Consider the following 17,737-nt stretch of genomic DNA (forward strand, 5'->3'; position numbering starts at 1 on the left):
ATTGTTCTTACCTGAAAATCTCAAAATGCAAAGGGGCAAAATGGCTTTGCTCCCTGCTGACGGCATGTCTAAAGTTAAAGCAGAAAAGGAGAGGGGAGTTCAACAGTTGTGCTTGGACAATGCGTCTTCGCCAGGCGTTGATGCTGCGCTGTGTGCTCTCTTCAAAACTGGAGGAATTAATTCCTCAGTGCTGTTTTTAAGGTATTTCTACCAACTTATGAGTCTTTTCTGGAGCAATATGGAAAGTTGGGAAGATAAAACCGCAGAAGATACTTCTTGAGAGAAAGATTAGATAACTTGCTTTTGTTTTCCCTTCATTTCGGCACCTGCATTTGAAATCGGTTTCAGATTCATGTGCCAAATTGTCATCCAGAAGATATTACTGGTGGGCTTTGTTTTCAGAGCAGAGACAAAGTCCAAGTCTTTCCTCATTTTAGGATAGTATTTTTTATGTATCTAATTCAGTTGCTGCTGATTTCTGAGCTGAGAATGAACAGTGGGGTTTTTTTGCATTTGCCATTGAGTCTTGAAGATGTTTAAGACTGAAGAGTGTAAAAAAAAAAAAAAATTAAGGAGTTTATTTAGCCTTTAAATGCCTTTTTGTTCTGGTTCTGCTTTTTATTTTAGGATAATTTCATATGAAGATTCAACTCAAAACACAGACTTACTGAACCTGAAATGGATCAAGAAATTGAATGTTATGTGCACACGCAGGTCCCTGTGTTCATCACAACACATCTGGAGAGCTTATGAAATGTCCTGCCAACTCCTAATTTCACCCCTTAATTTTAAAGTGAGCTGGATTTCAGTTCTTACAGGAAGTTTGAAAGTCAGCCAGTGGAAATGGAAAGCAGTAACGGACCTGCAGAGCTGGAGCAGGTGCCTGATGGCTGAGATGCCGCTCGTGAGAGCAAAGCTGAAGGAGGTCATCTCAAATGTGCTTTTATTACTGTATTCGGGAATGTGCTGAATTTAGACTGTGGGAGACTGGGAGACCATTACTTGTGAATACAGTGTGATGCATGCAGAGTCGATGTTTTGCCGTATCGCTAGGGATCGTAAGAGCTGTATTAGGTGCAGTTTTTAATTCCCCGGAGCTGACACTTAACAGGGGCAGAACATTTTCTGCTAAGTGTTCTGGGCTAAGACATCCAAGCAGTAGTGCATGGCTGTTTCCAAATGTATATTCCTGCTGGATTTTAACTGTTGTCCCTCTGTCCCTTCAAGGACATGCCACTAATAGTTACTTTACATCCAGTTATACTCGTCCATCCTTTACCATGTAGAAACTGAAGACCTGTAAGGGCTTTTTTTTGTTTCTGCATGTCCCTTACTGGATCTATATTTGAATTGGAGAAACAATACCAAGTTTCAGAGGGGTTTTGTCTTGTTCTCAGAACCCCTCATCAACACTGATAGGACTCTGATGCATTCACCTTCCAGGATGAAATTCTCCAGGCCTGCTTGCTACGCAAAAGGATTTTGTTTAGGCACTTTAAGTGTGAAAATGTTTCCATTTATAGAAATAAGTCACCTTTGACCAGAAATGGAAAACTTGAGTAAAGAAGATAAAATTTTATTAAAAAAAAAAAAAAAAAAGGCTGTGTGGCTGTCATAGCCATGACATTGATAGCAAAGTTTGTGACTTTTCCATAAGTCATTGCATAAAACTTTGGGATTGAATGAGGCCAGAGGAAAAGTTACGAGTTAGCCAGAAATCAGTGTGTCCCAAAATCAGGGATAAAAGTTCAAATATTGTATTTGTTTACTGACATTTTGTCAGACTGAGAATTCTGCTTTGGTTTACAGCATTGGCCACCCAGTGAAGATGACCTGAGGAGTCTGTTCCAGGACAGGTAATGCATTTCCGTTCCAGTTTAAACAGCCTTTTTAGAAGGTATGTAACAGTGTTAGAAGCAGCGACTAGGAGCCAGGAGTGCTTTTTCCTGGGTGAGTGTCTCTCCAGGGGACTGTGAAGTCAAGTTGCTCTTCGCTCATCCTCTGGCCCTGTGACATTTGTATTTCTTGCTCTGTGGTTGCTGTCTCCAACACAGATAAATCTGTGTCGTGCTGCTGAGGCCACTCTCCTGAGAAGCAGGAGCTTGAAAGGTCATGAAGACCGTAAGACCTGGCTCAAGCTTCTCTGCGGTATCTGAGAAAAGGAATGTCCTCACCTGAGGAACAAGAGATTGGGAGTGGCTCTTGGCTGGGTGGATCTTGCCGTGCAAAGCGCTCCAGGAAAGGATGAACCTGGGATGAAAAGTCTTGGATGGATCCTGGTAACTTGTTTTTGCTGACCTGGCGGGATAAGGGGAGAGGAGACTGAGAAGAGGATAGGAATTAGGACTACACGTGTTAGGTTTTAGCCCCCGTTCCAGCAGAGGCAACCACCTTATACACCTCCAGCTTCTCTCTTTGCAAGAGCAGCAGCAAGCAAGGTGGTTTGTAGGCTTGGTATAGGCAAAGTAAAAAGAAAGGAAAAATGCATAATTAAATTCCCCCATTGCCGTTAACATATATGCTTTGACTGTGGGGAGGAGGAGAAAAAATATCTTTTTTTACATCTTTGTACTTTTTCCAGTGAGGTTGCTTCTGCATATGATGTATTCTAGATGAGCAATGCAATGTCGTCTTCCTTGTGACTCCTGAGTAAGCTATAACTAAGTGAGGCATGTACTCTAATCCTGTAATTGATTACAACTCATAACTGGATTTTAACTGGCTTTGTTCTTACCCTAAAGCTTCCAGTTCCTCTTGGTTTGCTTGTCAGATTCCTAGCACTTGACTACACATACTTCAGATATTCAGCAGGTAAAAATTGTAATCTTTTTTCATGGTGAACCCCATCTGAGAATAACTGGAACAGGCCCTCTCTTAAGTGTCTTACCAGCCCCCAAGTTTCTGCAGTTTTTTTCATTTGCAAGACAAGCTGGGCTGGTCCATGCCAACTCTTCATTTTACTTTTCAATTAAAATGTTTCAGATGCTTTGTGAAATACGTGTGACTTTTCAGTGTTTGCAGAATGACTTTGAGTGTTTGCACTGTAATTCATAATAATCCCAAGATTAATTCCCAAATCAACCTGCAGTTATTTTAAGACACTGGTAGATTCATCCCTAGCAAATATAGACTTCTCAAATAATCTGTTTTGCTCTTGGCGTATAGTTCTGTTCCCACTTCATATTTCACTCATCCTTGTCCTGCAGCTCAAAACACTTTCAAACATGCTGCTGTGCCATCCCAAAATGAACGCATGCCTGTAGATCATCCGTCGGTCTTTGACAGCACAGCCTTTCTTGTGGTCTCACAGCAAAACCTGCAATGGCTTTAGATGCCCTTTCTTTCCCTCCTAAAGCTAGGATGTATCGTTTCAGTGGCCATGCCCTTCCCCTTCATTACACTCTTCTTTCTGCTAGGTTTTGTTAACGCCCTGCTCACATTGTTTTGCACCCTCCAGTAAGCATAGCATCAGTGGCCAGAAGTATGGCCGTAATTGCTTACAAGGATTGGGGTCTTTGACGTGACTGTGAGAGAAGGGCGAGTGTAAAAATCCCTCCCATCCAGCCAAATCTGCAGCCTGTAGGAGCTCGTCTGTGCTGCTCCGCTTCTTTTTCCATTCTAGGTAATATTGCATAAGGCATGCTGATTTTAGCCGGCTTTGCTGTTCTGCGTCGGGAGCGCTCAGGGGCTTTAGAGGAGCTGGCCGGGCAGTGTGCTGCCGGTCCCGTGTGCCCTGGGAAGCTGCACTTGCGGATGGGTTGTTTTCTGTGAAACACCTTTGAACCTCAGTGCTGCCTCGTGGTGCCAGAAGTCATGTTTTTCTGGCGTTCCAGTGTTCAGCTTGCCATGAAAGAAAGATGATCTTGGCGGTGAAGGCCCGGGGTTGGGACTCAAAACAGCCAAGTTGTTGGAGTCTGCAGAGGCTCTTGGTTGACCGCTGGGTCTGCCTCTGTGCCTGGATGCTTAGTAACTGCTCGCTCCCCGTCCGGGGCATGTAGCACTGCAGTATCGCAACGAGAGCGACTCTGAGCTGTGACAGGATGGCCCTGGTCGCTGGGCAAGGCAGAGGTCTGCAGGGTGTACGATAATCTTCGTCACCACTGACACCTGAAGAAATACTAGCATGCTTTTTCCAGCGATGGCTTAATCCAGGATTCAGCACAGATTCCAGCTGTTGACAATTATATTGTCCCTGTAGCTTTAATTAGATGCAGTGTTTGTCGCAAGAGATCTAACCTGTTAAACTGCTACTGCTTTTTGCTCCGCTGGGGGTGCCTTTTAGTGACAGATAAAATGGTTTTGGTGTACAGTACATATAAGGTCTCTCAATTTGTTAAATTCGCCACCTGCTTTGGGAGCCTGTAGGAGGAAAGGTCATATACAAATGTGAAGTGCTATTATTCATCCTAAATGACTCTGTTCCATTTTCTAAAGAAAGCATTTAAATTTCTTTCCTGCATATTCTGCACTGTTTGGCTGGTGTCTTTAAGCACCTGTATGGAACTACTATCATTAGTTCTTTAGCCAACCTTTTATATATCCCTAGGATACTGAGTACCCTCACAAAGTACATTTTTGTGACCTTTGTTAGGTGTTTTTTTACTTTACCTGCTTTTTTAGTTATTTGTTCAATCTGTTTTCTGTGACCGATTGCAAGGGACTGATTTTCAGTATTTTTTTACTCAAACATATGCTGAGTTTAAGCATGCAAATGCACTTCATGATCATCAGTGAGTCCATATCCTTTGGTTAAACTCGCTTGATTAATTTACCGTATTTTCCCATATCCCATGATTAATTACAAACATGCAAACAGCTAAAATTAAGAGGCTTGAAGGAGAAGGAAGCCTGGTGTGAGTGCAGGGAAGAGATGTGTAAGACAGCAGTCCAGTAAACCTCCAGCCTGAGGCTTTGTTGCACCTAAACACTGTCATTCATGGGGCCAACTCGAATGGTCAAGTCAAAATGCTGTCAGTCTAAACAAGCCTGAAGTTTGAAAAAGTTTGCTTTAGTTGGCTTTTAATTTTCACTTGGCGTCCAATTCCTAGCTTTAATTAGAATATATCAGGCAAAATAGGCTTCATTTCGAGTCCAGCTCTGTGAGGTACTGTGGGTAATGGCCTGATCTCGGGAAGTTTCAGCTCCAGTTTGCAGACAGAGGAATGAACAATAATACAAGCAATGCGAGCAGTTCCTTAGAAAGACTATTTGAACAGTTTGTCGAGTCTCTTGTCGCTTCACAGAGCAGAATAAGTAGATATATGGAGCAAGTTTCAGAAGTAAGAGAAAAGGGAACCCATCCACAGATGTTATGGGGGCTGATTATTTTTCATGCAGCTTTTGTTCCTTAAAAAAATATTAGAACAGGTTAGTGATTAAATTATGCTATCGGCCAACAAATTACAAATTTATGCAGATTCTGAAATTACAAATATACCGTATAGTTCTTCTGAAGTGGTATATAAATTTTCATCTCAGAGCCAATGTTTATGGAAAAAGTTATACATATGAACAAAACCCCTGTCTCTCATGACACATCTAAAACATCAACATAGTGTTTTTAAGGGCAACAAAGGTAATCCATTGGATCACATCAGCTAGGTAAATTAGAGAGACAATGAACGGGGTGGGGGGGGAAACGCTGTAACTGTTAAGATGTCTAAAGTATGTGTCGTTTGGTGGATTTGAGCTTTGAGCATGTAACGCAATGGAAATAACAGTAGTTTGCTTTCAAACCTACCAGAACAGGCAGATCACAGAGATCAAGCAGCAGGTGGACCTGAGAAATAAAGCATCAAAATGACAAGACACAACTGACTCCAAGAGGCAGCAGCAGCTAATACGGATTTTACTGGGCGTCTTCAGAGTTGGGAAGTAGAATCTGTCAAGTCAAGTAATTGAAAGGAAATAAGGTGATTCAATAAGAAATGAATACCAAGGATGAATTAATAGCTATTGGTATTATATGTTGATCATTAAACCCTTCCTTATGACAGTGATACTGTAATTTTGGCTTTAGCAACCATAATGCATAACTGCATGTTGTATAGGCTTTGGGGTTTTCAGTAAAACACACAATACATTTCTGTTCTGGCACATTTTATTGCAACGTACCTGTCATGTCTTTGGAATATTAAATACCAAAGCAATCCTTATTTTGAAATCTAAACTTCTCATTTAGGGGCATCTACTGTGCCGTCCAGCATTTACAGAATGTCTGCATGTGTATGTGTTCTCCATACTAATAACTTTTATGTCTGTAGTGGAATCTCTATCATTATTAAAATTATTAGTAATAGAGCTAATGGTATTAGTTGTTATTAAACATCTTCCAAACATCCTGCTATAACACTTCATTTTCTTTGCTCATAACTGGCAAGTGTTAGGTTTCTGGACTAATTTACATGCCCACACCCCCCCCTCATGGCCAAAAGATAACTGTATAAAAAGTGTGAAAGTATAAAAATTTTTGTTTCTGACATAGAGATGTGCTAAACCTGTTCTGATTGAATTTGATTCAAACAGAGTGCAGTAGGTCTTGACACAATGCAGTAAACAATAAGAAAGTAAAACGGTCTTTAAGTACTTGAACACTTTAAGCAATTGAATAAGAAAGAAAAAACTAATACGCAATGCGTAATAGTTGTTGAAAAAGACTCAGAAAATGAAGAACCAAAAGCATCTATGAATTAAGCCACTTTTCGTGTCTCTTTGTGTCTCTGCCTTTCTCATCACCCCATTGCTGTTGTAAAATCTGGGGCAGAAGTAGTTTTAAGGTTCTCCTGCAAAGCTGCAAGGACTGGGATGTCCCAGATGCACCCTTCAGCCTTTGCAATTCCTGCTTCCTATACTTACAAGCCAGCAGGACTTAAAGGCATCTGTTACTTCATTCCTGGAGGGAAGTACGTGGGGGTGTCTGTATCTCATGTACCTGAATATATCAGTCTTCCACTTCAGTTTGTGTGTGATATGTTGTCTTTTGATTTTTGCTGGTCATGTTCAAGATTTCTGAAATACAGTTTTTGTATTCTAGGGTTATTCCAGGGACTTACAATAAGGCCTATAGGAAGCAAGCAATATAAAAACGGTGAGCCCAATGACAATATAGCCAATTCAGAATGATAACTCCTGCTTTCTTACGATGAAGGGAACATTTTAAACTTTGTATCACTAAACCTGACCAGAGAAGCTTTAAATAGCCAAAATTATGGTCCGGCTCCTGTGAAGTAATGTGTTTAAACTGATGTTTCTGTTCCTCTCTCTACTATTTTGAGCTTTTTCTCCAGACAAAGGTCACAGTCTTGCAAATCCTCTGCATTCATTTGTTTTAAAAGGGGAAAACTGAAACCAATTGTGTTGAAAATATTGTCAATGCATTGACGAAAAAGAGGGATAGGATTTTAATCATTTTTCTGATGTCTTTCAGACATAGAAGACAGAGAGGTTAGCTTTCATTATTCTGGGTGCAGGTTTATAGTGTTGCCATTAAAAAAACAGTAGTCAGCAAAGACAGTGGTGGTTGTTCAATACATGTTTCTCACCCTTTTAAATGCACATTGATCTCATGCTGTAAGGGTTATAGACTACACAAATGCAAATGGATCTGGATGTGCATTTTGTTTATTGTTTTAGATGTTTGACAGAAGATGTCATCCTTTGACAAATACTTAAAAAGCAAATTAAATTATGCAAGCATGAGTCATATAAAACAGGCTAACATGATTTTTCCAGTTTTCCTAAGCCCTACTTTCCAAAACCATTTTCTCTTTTTTGAACAGCTTCCTTCTGCTCCAGAGGATGTATTTTGAAATTGTCCATTTGGACAGCTATGGCCAAAGCAGAGTGTAAGGGAGCACTCGGAAAGAGAGAGGCTCTGCAAGAAAATGCCTACCATCAAATTCCTGCCCGTTTTGTCAAGCTCTAGCACCTGTGAAGAGCTCCGCTTTGGAAACACGCCATAAGCAAGACGTCGTGAGGTAAGAAGTTCCTGTACTACGTGTTCCCCTATACCGCCACGCGTTCAGTGCTGTTCCCCTTCTTTTCCGCGGGTATTCCCCTGGCTGCAGGAGGGGCTGGGCGTTTGTGCTTGAAGGTGAGACACGTTCTGGAGATGATGCTCCAGGTCACCGTGTTGCTGTGGAGCAACTCTGTCCAGCGCAGGAGCTTTGTGCTGTGACAGCCCTGCAAGAAGCTAGGTCGTGGGTGTAGGTGTGTTACCGCAAACGCGTGGCAGCACCTCAGTGCCGCCGTAACCTGGTTCCTGTGCCCCGGGACGGGACAGCATGGGCACAGCCAGCTGTCCGGGGACGTGGTCCCGTCCCCCTGCCTGGTGCTTGCCCGGCTGCATCCGGAGGGCTGTGGGCAGGTTTGGGCTCCCCAGCCGATGAGCTGGGGCAAGCGGGGGGTGGCAGGGTGGCTGGGGAACAGGCCACGCAAGGAGACAGCGAGAGCTGGGTTTGACCGGCCGGGAGGCGCGACGGCTCGGCGGGGGGGTGGCGGGGGAAGTCTGGCTGCTGTTTTCGGCTACCTACCGGGGGTTATAGGGAAGGCAGAGCCCGTCTCCTCGCAGCGAAAGCGTAAGAGGCCACGGGTGCGAGCTGCTGCAAGGGAAATCCCAGACGCTGCCCGCCGGGGACCGCGGGGCGCAGGTACGGGGCGGGCAGGGACGGTGGGTACCGGCTGCCCGCCCGCCCCGAGGATGCGCAGCCTCGGCAGCAGCATCCGCGGGGGTGGTACCCGCCGGGGCTCGGGGCTCGCGCCTGCTCCTCCGCTGAGCAGAGGCAGGGGAAGCCGGCTGGGATACCCTGGAGATGAGCTCCTCCGGGGTTCCTTCTTTAAAAAACGTTTTTTATTTATCTACTTATTTTTTTTTTAAAAGTCTTTTTGCTCTTGAAATGGTCGTGGTGGGGCTGGTCAGGCTGGATACGGGGACGGGTGGTTTGCTGGGGGCTAGCGCTGTCGTTCAACACGCTCCCCGAGCCGCCAGGCTCCGAGCGGAGGAGGGCTCGTTTGCCTTTGGCTCTTTAAAGCGTGGGATTTCAAACGCGCCTCTGGATGAACCGCGGCACGGCAGTCCTGCACGCAGCAGATGTGCGGCGGGAAGGGAGATGCTTTCGGCTGGACCCAAAAAGTACGTGTTGGGAGGAAGGCTTCTGGAAAGGGGCGGCTGGGCAGGGAGCAGGGAAGGGAGCCCTTCTCTTCTGTAACCCCCCTCCCCCCAGAGGAATAACTTACTTAAATTAATTGTTTGCCTTTAAAAATCTTCTCCAAGTTGTTTTGATTTAATGAATTTTGATTTCTTTTTTTGTGCAGCTGAGCTGGATTGCCCCAAAGGGAAGTGTTCTTTATGAGGATGTGTCTAGATTTTTTAGGATGGATTTGGAGTTTTGGTTGATGGGAAAACCGTGGCCATCCAGGGGAGGATGCAGCAGGTGACTTCTCATTATGGTACTTGTTGCACCATCAAGATCTAGTTAATTAAACCTTATTGTGGTCTTGTCATGAATAGCAGGAAAATGTTAATACAAAGAGAAATATAAATGAAGCCCTAAAGCAGATTTCGGGGTTGTTATCCTTTGTGGAGCTGATTAATGTAATGTAAAGTGACCCAAATGAAGTGCTGTAGAAGGGTTTGTCAGTTGTGTTTATGTTTAGCTAGGATTATTTGAAGACATAAAGAAAAGAGGATTTGCTTGTGCATTGCAAATTAGTTATGATGATTTGGGGCAGAAAAGTGAGGCAGATCAGCAAACTATATATGAAGAATTTTCTGTCCCTGTGTACCCTGACCTCGTATGTTTACAATACTTTGTACTGATTTTAGAATAGAAGATTTCCTACTAAATCTTTGGCAGTTTGCCTGTATTTAACTTCATTAACCAGCCCAGCCCTGGCTTTCAAATAACTCTCCTAAGAATATTTGTGCCCTTCTCTGTCAACAACTGTTGTACAAACAAGGTTTTAAGAATGGAAGAGGAAGGATTATGGGACTGATGTGAGAGAAATCCCAAGTTGGGAGGGAAGCTGTGGGTGTCATCTAATCACAGCAGGTCACTGTCCTGCAATATCTCAAAGAGAAGGAAGTTGAGGACAGCTTTTTGTAGAGCTATCTTAATTAAATTGACATTTAGGGAGCAAGTGGCAAGTGAACAGGAGTCTGAGCATGTAACTCATACTTAAAATCAAATCACTTGTCTTTTCGTTCACATCTTTATTACGGTGGCTGTGCAGGTTTTCTGCTGTTAAATTTTCTCTGGAATCTCCTAGGGTAGTTAAGTCCAAGTTTGTTCCCTGTCATTACATGCTTACCAAATTTTGAGCTAGTTAATGTTCTGTAATACTTTCTCTTGTCATTAGCTTAGCCATAGAAGAACACGTACAGGTATGTAAGAATATACTTCAGTAAGTTCATGAGATTTAAAGTTGAAAATTTTTGATGTTGTTCAATTGCCTTTTTTTAGGAATTGCAGAGATTTCAAATTATTCCCTGCAGGTTGTCCTATACTGCTAATACGCTGGCTTGCCAGCCCACAGAGACAGTGCGACTGCTGAATATTGTCTGCCTGATCCAGCAGTTCTTGTCAAATAATTTCAAGCAGAATTGATTGGAAATATAAGACTGGGCCCAGAATGGAAATATATGTCTGCATAATATTTCTGGTGATTAGATGAGGCCGATAACACTGAACCACCAGGTCATCACAAAGCAACCTTAATAGATAAGGTGATACAGCCTTTTGTATCAGCGTACCCAGCAGTTTGTCAAAGCTGTACAAAAAGAACAAGAAAACCTGGAGCTGCAACATATTGCAGCTGCAACATAAGCCAAGCAGTTTTCAGCCCTGAAAAATGGGGAAACCTTAGTTTAGTAGAGCAAGTGGAACGAAGGGGTTCCTGATAATGCAGCTCCGAGGCAACCGGAGGAGTGACTTGAGCAAAATGTTTGTACACTATCAAAGGACTCAGATATAATCACTAGACACCTAAGATAAATTCTGTGGTGAGGATAGCCGTCTTGGGAAACATCAAAATAAAGAGACATTGTTCAAACGTAACATATAATTTTGGTAGATACTGATTTGAGCGCGTGCACAGCAAGTAGATAACTAACCAGTCAAAAATGCATGATGCTGGATGGTAGCCAATAGTTCGAAAGGCGACGCAACACGTACAAAGTGCATGAATTTATAGGAGGAGGCACGGTTCAAGTATCTGGGCTTGGGCTGCCATACAGCTGGATCACAACCTATGCTCGTTGTTCACCATATATGGTGTCTGCTGGTTTCTTGCTCTGCTGCCCAGACGACGGCTCGGTCCCATACAGAGTCGGGCTTGGTGGCTGGGGCCTCTGGGGCAGCCTGTTGCGGTGTGGGGGGGGACAAGCGGCTCCCCCCTGGAGCTGCCGGCCTCCCCCGGGGAGTGCGAACCTGGGCAATGGCATCCGCGGCTTGCCTCGATATGTCTTTGCATAGAAAGCAGAATAAACAAATAGACAGGAGGACCTTCCTGATGCTTACAGTGTAAAAGGACAGAGAAACTCAAGAGGTTGACGAGTTTAATGGATGGTCCAGACCGGCAGACTTGAATGCAGGGTGAGAATATATGCCTGAGGTCCACTAAAATTTATAATAATAACAAAATAAAACAGACTGCCATCAGCATAGCCGTATTGCCAGTAACTTTACTGGCCAGACAAAACAAAATGTCTGTGCTGATTGAATGATGGTATGAACGATTTAATTTAAGCAGCTAAAGGTAGTCTAGGGCTAATAGAGCAAAGGGGAAAAAATACCGCTGAACATGCTATATCTGCGCTCTGTAAATATAACAATGACTGAAAAGGAACTTTTCTCTCAGGTGAGAAATCTGTTTATTTTTTAATTATTTTTAAAAAAGAGGCAGAGTATTTCTCTTGAACTTTCTGCAAACAATGACAGTAGTAATCAGTAAAGTACTTGCCTTTTTCTTACAAAAAACTAGGAATGTATTTTTTCTATTACTGATGGCTTTTGCCATGACTTATTTACTAAAATTTGTACTAATATTCAAAGAACATAGCTAACTAAACTTTCATGATGATACAGGAATGACGGCCGGGGGAAAAAGTCAATGCAGTCTACAGCCATGCAGCGCTGGCCTTACCGTGCTCTCACTGATGCCAGTGGCATCTCTTCCCGTTGTACTGCAGGAGATCATCGCGCCGAAGGCTCAGCGCTAGCGACCGAAGGGCAGCGGTGTGAGAGAGCTGCTGTATTAATGCCGTTGCCTGGGAAAACTCTGCGGACACTGCTGCAGGTAAATGCCACTTGGTTACCCTTAGAGCAGCTGATGAGGATACTGAGGTCGCCTCAAAAGCTAGAGGGTTTCCAGATCTCTATTTGTAGGTCTCTCCTTAATAGTGAGTGAAGGGACTTTGGTGTCCCAGATGATGCTTCCAGGCCTTTTGGTAATTCATACACAACAGAATTATTTTGTATTTGCCCATAATTACTGTATGGATGCTGTGAAACTGCTTTTCAGCTCTGTTACCAGCTCTGCATTTACATTAACATTTGATCTTAACAAAACAAACAGAAATATATAGTTGAATTTCAGTACAAATTTGCAAATAACAGTAAATGTTTGTGTTTCCAGTAGGATCTTTACTGGTATGCTTATGAGTCTCTCTCCTTCCCCTGCGACTGTCATGAGCAGATTATCCCCTCGTGTGTCTCTCTACCCCTTTTTCCGTGGAGAGGTGCTCTTTAGTGCTCCACGTTTCTGGAGTTGGGTGGGCTGAGGAAGGTCCAGAGCAGGCTTGACTCCAATTTGAATGTGATTTGAGAGCTGAGCATTGCTACGTTTCCCTTTGCTTATTTTGTAACATCACCTGGCGATCGTCTCCACCATGCACTGCGCTTAATGGCATGTTACGCTGCTGGCTTGCTTATGTGTGTGTTTAAAACTGAAGGCTGAGAAGGAGCTAGTTTTTTCTCTGAGGTAAGAGGTGTGACTCCACAGAAAAAACTTGTGAGAACCTCCTGCAGCTTTCTGACTTGACACAGTGAAAGCAGCCTTGAACCGAACTGACCTGTGGGCTTCTCTTTTTGTAAAATGTTACTTAAATCGGAATGAAGCTGGCTTCGGCTTAGATGCTCTTTTCTGGTAATTCATTACAGTTCTAAGCTGTTGAAAAGGTAATATAGGAGTTATTTCAAGTGTACCCGAGATGTGAGGATTACTGGGAGTGGTGAAGGGGGAGAAGATGTTTTCTAATACAGGTTGATACAAATAACCTTAACATTTTTCAATGGTATGTGCAGACCTCATTATAAAAGGAAAAAAAATCTGAGCCTCTAGACTATATGATTACTTTTTTCATTACCTTTGTAGAATCTCGAGAAGTGGTCTGTGGAAGTTATTTGGAGTTGAAGATATATCTCCATGTAATTAAAACAAGAGATTAATTTGAGACAGCTGCATTGTCCCCATCGTCATTGTCCCACACGCAGCAGCGGAGAGGGTAAGGATTAAGCTCCTTCATTGCGATACCAAAGATATCTTGATGCTTCTCCAGCTCATACTAAAGGCATTTGCTTTCACATAACACATTTTTTCTTCCTGCAAGTTGAGTGTATCCATGCAATAATTGGGTTTTCTGAGAGGTACAGAAGTCACTTTTAATGTACATACCTATTCCCACCAAGTGTGTCAAAGCGTGCTCCGTTTTAGAAGTACTTTATAAATCTGAGAGTCCTTTGGTTGTTGTAATTGCTCCCTAATGATGTCCATTTTGCAGTTCCTTATCAGTTTGGCAGCGCTGCTTACACCTTCCTGTAAAATATGTCTTCAGAATTTGAGTAGCTTGCTAATGTTAAACAGATTTGCCTGTTGTCACTTGTTCCTTCTACAGAAGTCTGTTTCTTTTTTTAGCTATGCTAAATAGTTTGTCTCTACTAAGGGAAGACGTAGGCCATTAACTTGCTCACAGATTCACCCTCTAGGTGAACAGAAAAGCAAAGACCCCCCTACCTGGATGAAGGTTGTTTTTTGAGGGGGTGTTTCGGGGAGGTTGTCCCACTGTCAAATGAAGAGTCAGTATTGAGTTAAGATCTGCCTTTCCTTGCAAAGATGGGGAAAGTCTTGACTGCATGGGTCATCTTAAATATATCTCACTTGATTAATTCCTTCTCTCCCGAGTCATCTTTGTTATCTGTTATAGCTAGGGGCTTTGTTCTAAACATGGTATATAGAGTATCTAGTTGAAATTTGTCAGACTGAAATGCGTAGGCCGTTGGATTAAATGTTCTACCAGTGAACCAGTAAAACTCTATGACATGAATCATAAAGTATTCCAAAAACAGTTTTTCCAGTTATACTTCGGCATCTAACAATGCATATAAACACCGAATTGTGTTTTCAACAATACATGAAAAGAGTAAGCATATTGTCAGTAGCACAATAAATAGGCATGAAGTGCCTAAAATCCTTTGGAAATCCGTTTGTTCATACAGGACTTAAAGCCCCACAGTAAGCGAAATTGTTACACAAGAAATGGAGCACTTACTGCAGCCTTCCTGTCAAAGAAGGATGGTCCATAAGCAGATTGCATACCTGTTAAAGCTACCCTACAGCATAAATATAGGTCCAGAATGTATATATAGGTTCAGTTGGGTTTTGTTGTCAGTCCCCAGTTCTCTGTGGAAGTAAAATAAGGTAGGTGGAAAGATGTTAATTTACTGGGAGGCCTACCTGTCCTCGAGTAACTAAACTAATTTTTAATTTTTCCATATGGTTGGAACCATTTTTTATTTGTGTTCATGGAAGCATGGAATAATTTAGGTAGGAAGGGACCATGGTGGTCCTCAAGTGCCACCTCGTGCCCCAGCAGGGCTAACTTCAAGTTTTGAAAATCTCCATGGATGGAGATTCTGCATCTCTCAGAGCCCTTGTTCCAGTGCTTAACCAATCTCATTGTAAGTTTGCCCTAAATTCAGTTGAAATTCCTTTGCTGCAACTCGTGTCTACTGCCTCTTGTCCCTTCACTGTGCACCTCGGGGAAGAGCTAGCCTTAACCGTTTCATTAGGGTGCGTTTAGATTTTCTAATCACTTTGTGAAAAGCTGGTATTGGCTCTTGGGCTTCTCCCCTCCCTCCCACCCCCGAATCCTTAAAAAATAAGCATGTGTTTTCATAGAATGTATTTTACATGCAGATCCCAATTTTCAAAGCAGTTTTCACACAAGTCTTCTGGCAGCAGCTCAGTGGGTCCCCAAGAAGCAGAACAGTGCAATGACAAGATTACTCACTTTCGAAAGAGTTGCATAAAATCAGAGGTGGCTGGTGAAGAGTTCTCTCCGAGTTATTGACAGTAACCGACAGGATATTTAATCTAGCTTTCCAGGAGCCAGAGGACATGTTCAGGAACTTTGAAACCTCGGGGCAGGATGTTATATCCACTCGGCCCACTGACAGAGATCAGAGTTTCAAAATACAATGCCAAAATTTGGGGAGACGGTGACGTTTCTTCATGTGCTCTCTCTAAAGCTGGTAACGTTTAAGCACCGTAAGACAGCAGTGGTTGATGCTGCAGCTGCCTCGTTGCTCGGACTGAGGCTCTTGAGCTGCCAGAGCTGAAGGCAGGAAAAGGCTGGTCATCAGGGGAAGCAGTGGCAACACACGAAATTGCTTTTGATATATGGTGGGCAGGCTGGAGTGTGGAGGGCAGAGGCATCTGTGACTGGTGAAACAGGAGCAACAGTTGACTGGCAACCCTGTAAGCGTAAAATGGACTGGGATGGGCTACAGAAGCTCGAAGGCACCAGAGCCGGGAGAGCAGGTCAGGTCAACCTTTTGTTGTGCCAAAAGGTTACGGTCTCAGCGAGCTCAGAGCATTCATTTATTTTAAAATTTAAGGTGGATAATCCTTAGAATAGCAAATCTAAAGTAAAGGCATTTTTTTTCTTTTCTAGATAAACTTTGTGCAGTTATTGAAGTGTGGTGGTTAGCAGTACGATGTTCAAAGGGAGAAAAAACAACTGGTGGAACTATGATGCATAATACATCAGGGGGGAAATAAATACTCATAAATACTTGCTTTAGCATATAAATGATTTCTCCTTAAAGAGAAGTTTCTTATATTGAAAGAAATAACTCTATCACATTTTGACTACGCATGCTTTTCTTTAACATGATGCATCTTAAAAAATATATATATATCCTGAGATTTCCCCCTATGGTTTTGTTGTCACATCCTGCTAACAGTCATCCCTTCCCTTATGGACAGAACAAATATGCACTGAACTGTAATAGTTCAGATAATTTAGATGCAGTGCTAGCATTGATTAGATTCATTCGGTGGCTTTAGTGCTGCCTCTGTAGTTCATACTGTCATTTGGGGCGCATTTGGGCGTAGCACTGGATGTTTTCAAAGGCGTATAAGCCCAAGGGAACAACATCGTGTAGCATCTCAGGGTTCGCCGTAAGGAAGTGGCTGTGCCGGCACGCAAGCCTGGGAGAGGTGAGGAGGGGGAGGTGGACTGAGCTCCAATTCAGCTTGAGCACTGGTAGCACATGATAGCGGTTCATTATTCACTTTCCTTCCCTTTCCCCCTGCCACCAAGTGATTGGAGTTATGGTCAGACTTAGTTCTTTGGTATTTTTCTCTCTGTTTATATTTGAATGTGTTAGAAAACCCACATTTTCTACTGAGGTACATTTCGTAAAGACCTGGGTTAATGTTGCTTGTCCTGATTATACGCGTACGCCAGTACTGGAACAGAGCTGTTCACAAGGAATATGCCTTTGTACCTATTTTAGGACTTCTAGGTCTTGGCAGGGGGTGAGAAAAATCTGTTGCCTCAAGAGTTGATTATAGTTGCTTAGATGGAGGCAGAGGCAAAATGTCCTAGTTGCTTGCCAGTGCTTCCCCACAAAAACAGGGGAAGGAACGAGCAGCACAGTGTTCCTCCCAAGGCTGAGGTTTTGCTGGCACGCTCGGCCGAATAACTTGTAAGACTCTGAGCAAGCAGTCACGTCTGATAACCCCTGCCCAAGCCGGGAGATAACGCTCGGGCTGGAAGCGCGGCCAGCTCGTGGTTTCTCAGCTGCGCCGATCCGCCTACGGAGAGAAGCAAACCCTCCTTTTGTCACTGCTCTCAGCAGTGCGGCTCCGAATGTACGTAGAAAGCAACTTCCATGTACTTTTCGGAAAAAAATTGACTTTTTAAAGCTCTGTTAGTCGGTCAGGCTTCAGAGAGATGAAAGCGTGCTCCTGGAAAAACAAGATGGCTCTGTAAAGAGCAAACAGCTATGTGCTCATTTTCTATTTCATTGACTAGCTCTGAGCACTGTATTGCTCTCATGTGAATCATTTTTATAGCTGCCATGTCATGTTAATTATAAAACGTATGAATTATTAATACCCCTTGCCTTCGTTGGCTCACAGGATTGGATATGTAAACACCTCCATTTGTCTACCACACTGAGTTTCTTCTCCTGGCTTGAAATAATTCAGTTTTTGGTGGGTGTACCTTTGGGTTTTTGCGGGTTTTTAGTGCCCACTTATGTGGTGGTAGATAGCTTGCAACTGTAAGGGGTTTCTTTCAGATCCTCTGTAGCTGTAATTAAGGCTTCTTGTCAAAGCAGTGGCTGTGCTAAACTTGAGATCTTAAAAATATTTATTTCACATTAATGGGGATTTTTAGTTTCTCCTAACTGATGTCAGGAAGACAGTTGGCATTATTTCAGTCTCTGCAATG

At 43.0% G+C, this 17,737-nt stretch overlaps 1 protein-coding gene across 9 annotated transcripts in view; it reads left to right on the plus strand.

The window, feature by feature from the left end:
- Nucleotides 1–631: 631 nt before the first annotated feature.
- LOC112984514 (melanopsin-like) overlaps nt 632–17,737 on the plus strand; it is a 48,191-nt gene continuing 31,085 nt past the window's right edge. The window contains exons 1-10 of one of the 9 annotated variants that reach the window (XM_064510492.1): nt 632–793; nt 1,810–1,856; nt 2,055–2,279; nt 2,742–2,811; nt 5,744–5,912; nt 7,034–7,087; nt 7,779–7,976; nt 9,313–9,431; nt 12,084–12,294; nt 13,372–13,501. The gene's annotated coding sequence lies outside the window, so the exon portion shown is untranslated. Of the gene's footprint in view, nt 926–1,809; nt 2,280–2,741; nt 2,812–2,833; nt 3,623–5,688; nt 5,913–7,033; nt 7,088–7,778; nt 7,977–9,312; nt 9,448–12,083; nt 12,295–13,371; nt 13,502–17,737 lie in introns of those variants that run through there. The other 8 variants (XM_064510489.1, XM_064510488.1, XM_064510493.1 and 5 more) reach the window with 8 other exon arrangements.

Source organism: Dromaius novaehollandiae, chromosome 4, assembly GCF_036370855.1.
Source record: "Dromaius novaehollandiae isolate bDroNov1 chromosome 4, bDroNov1.hap1, whole genome shotgun sequence".
Lineage (NCBI taxonomy): Eukaryota > Metazoa > Chordata > Aves > Casuariiformes > Dromaiidae > Dromaius > Dromaius novaehollandiae.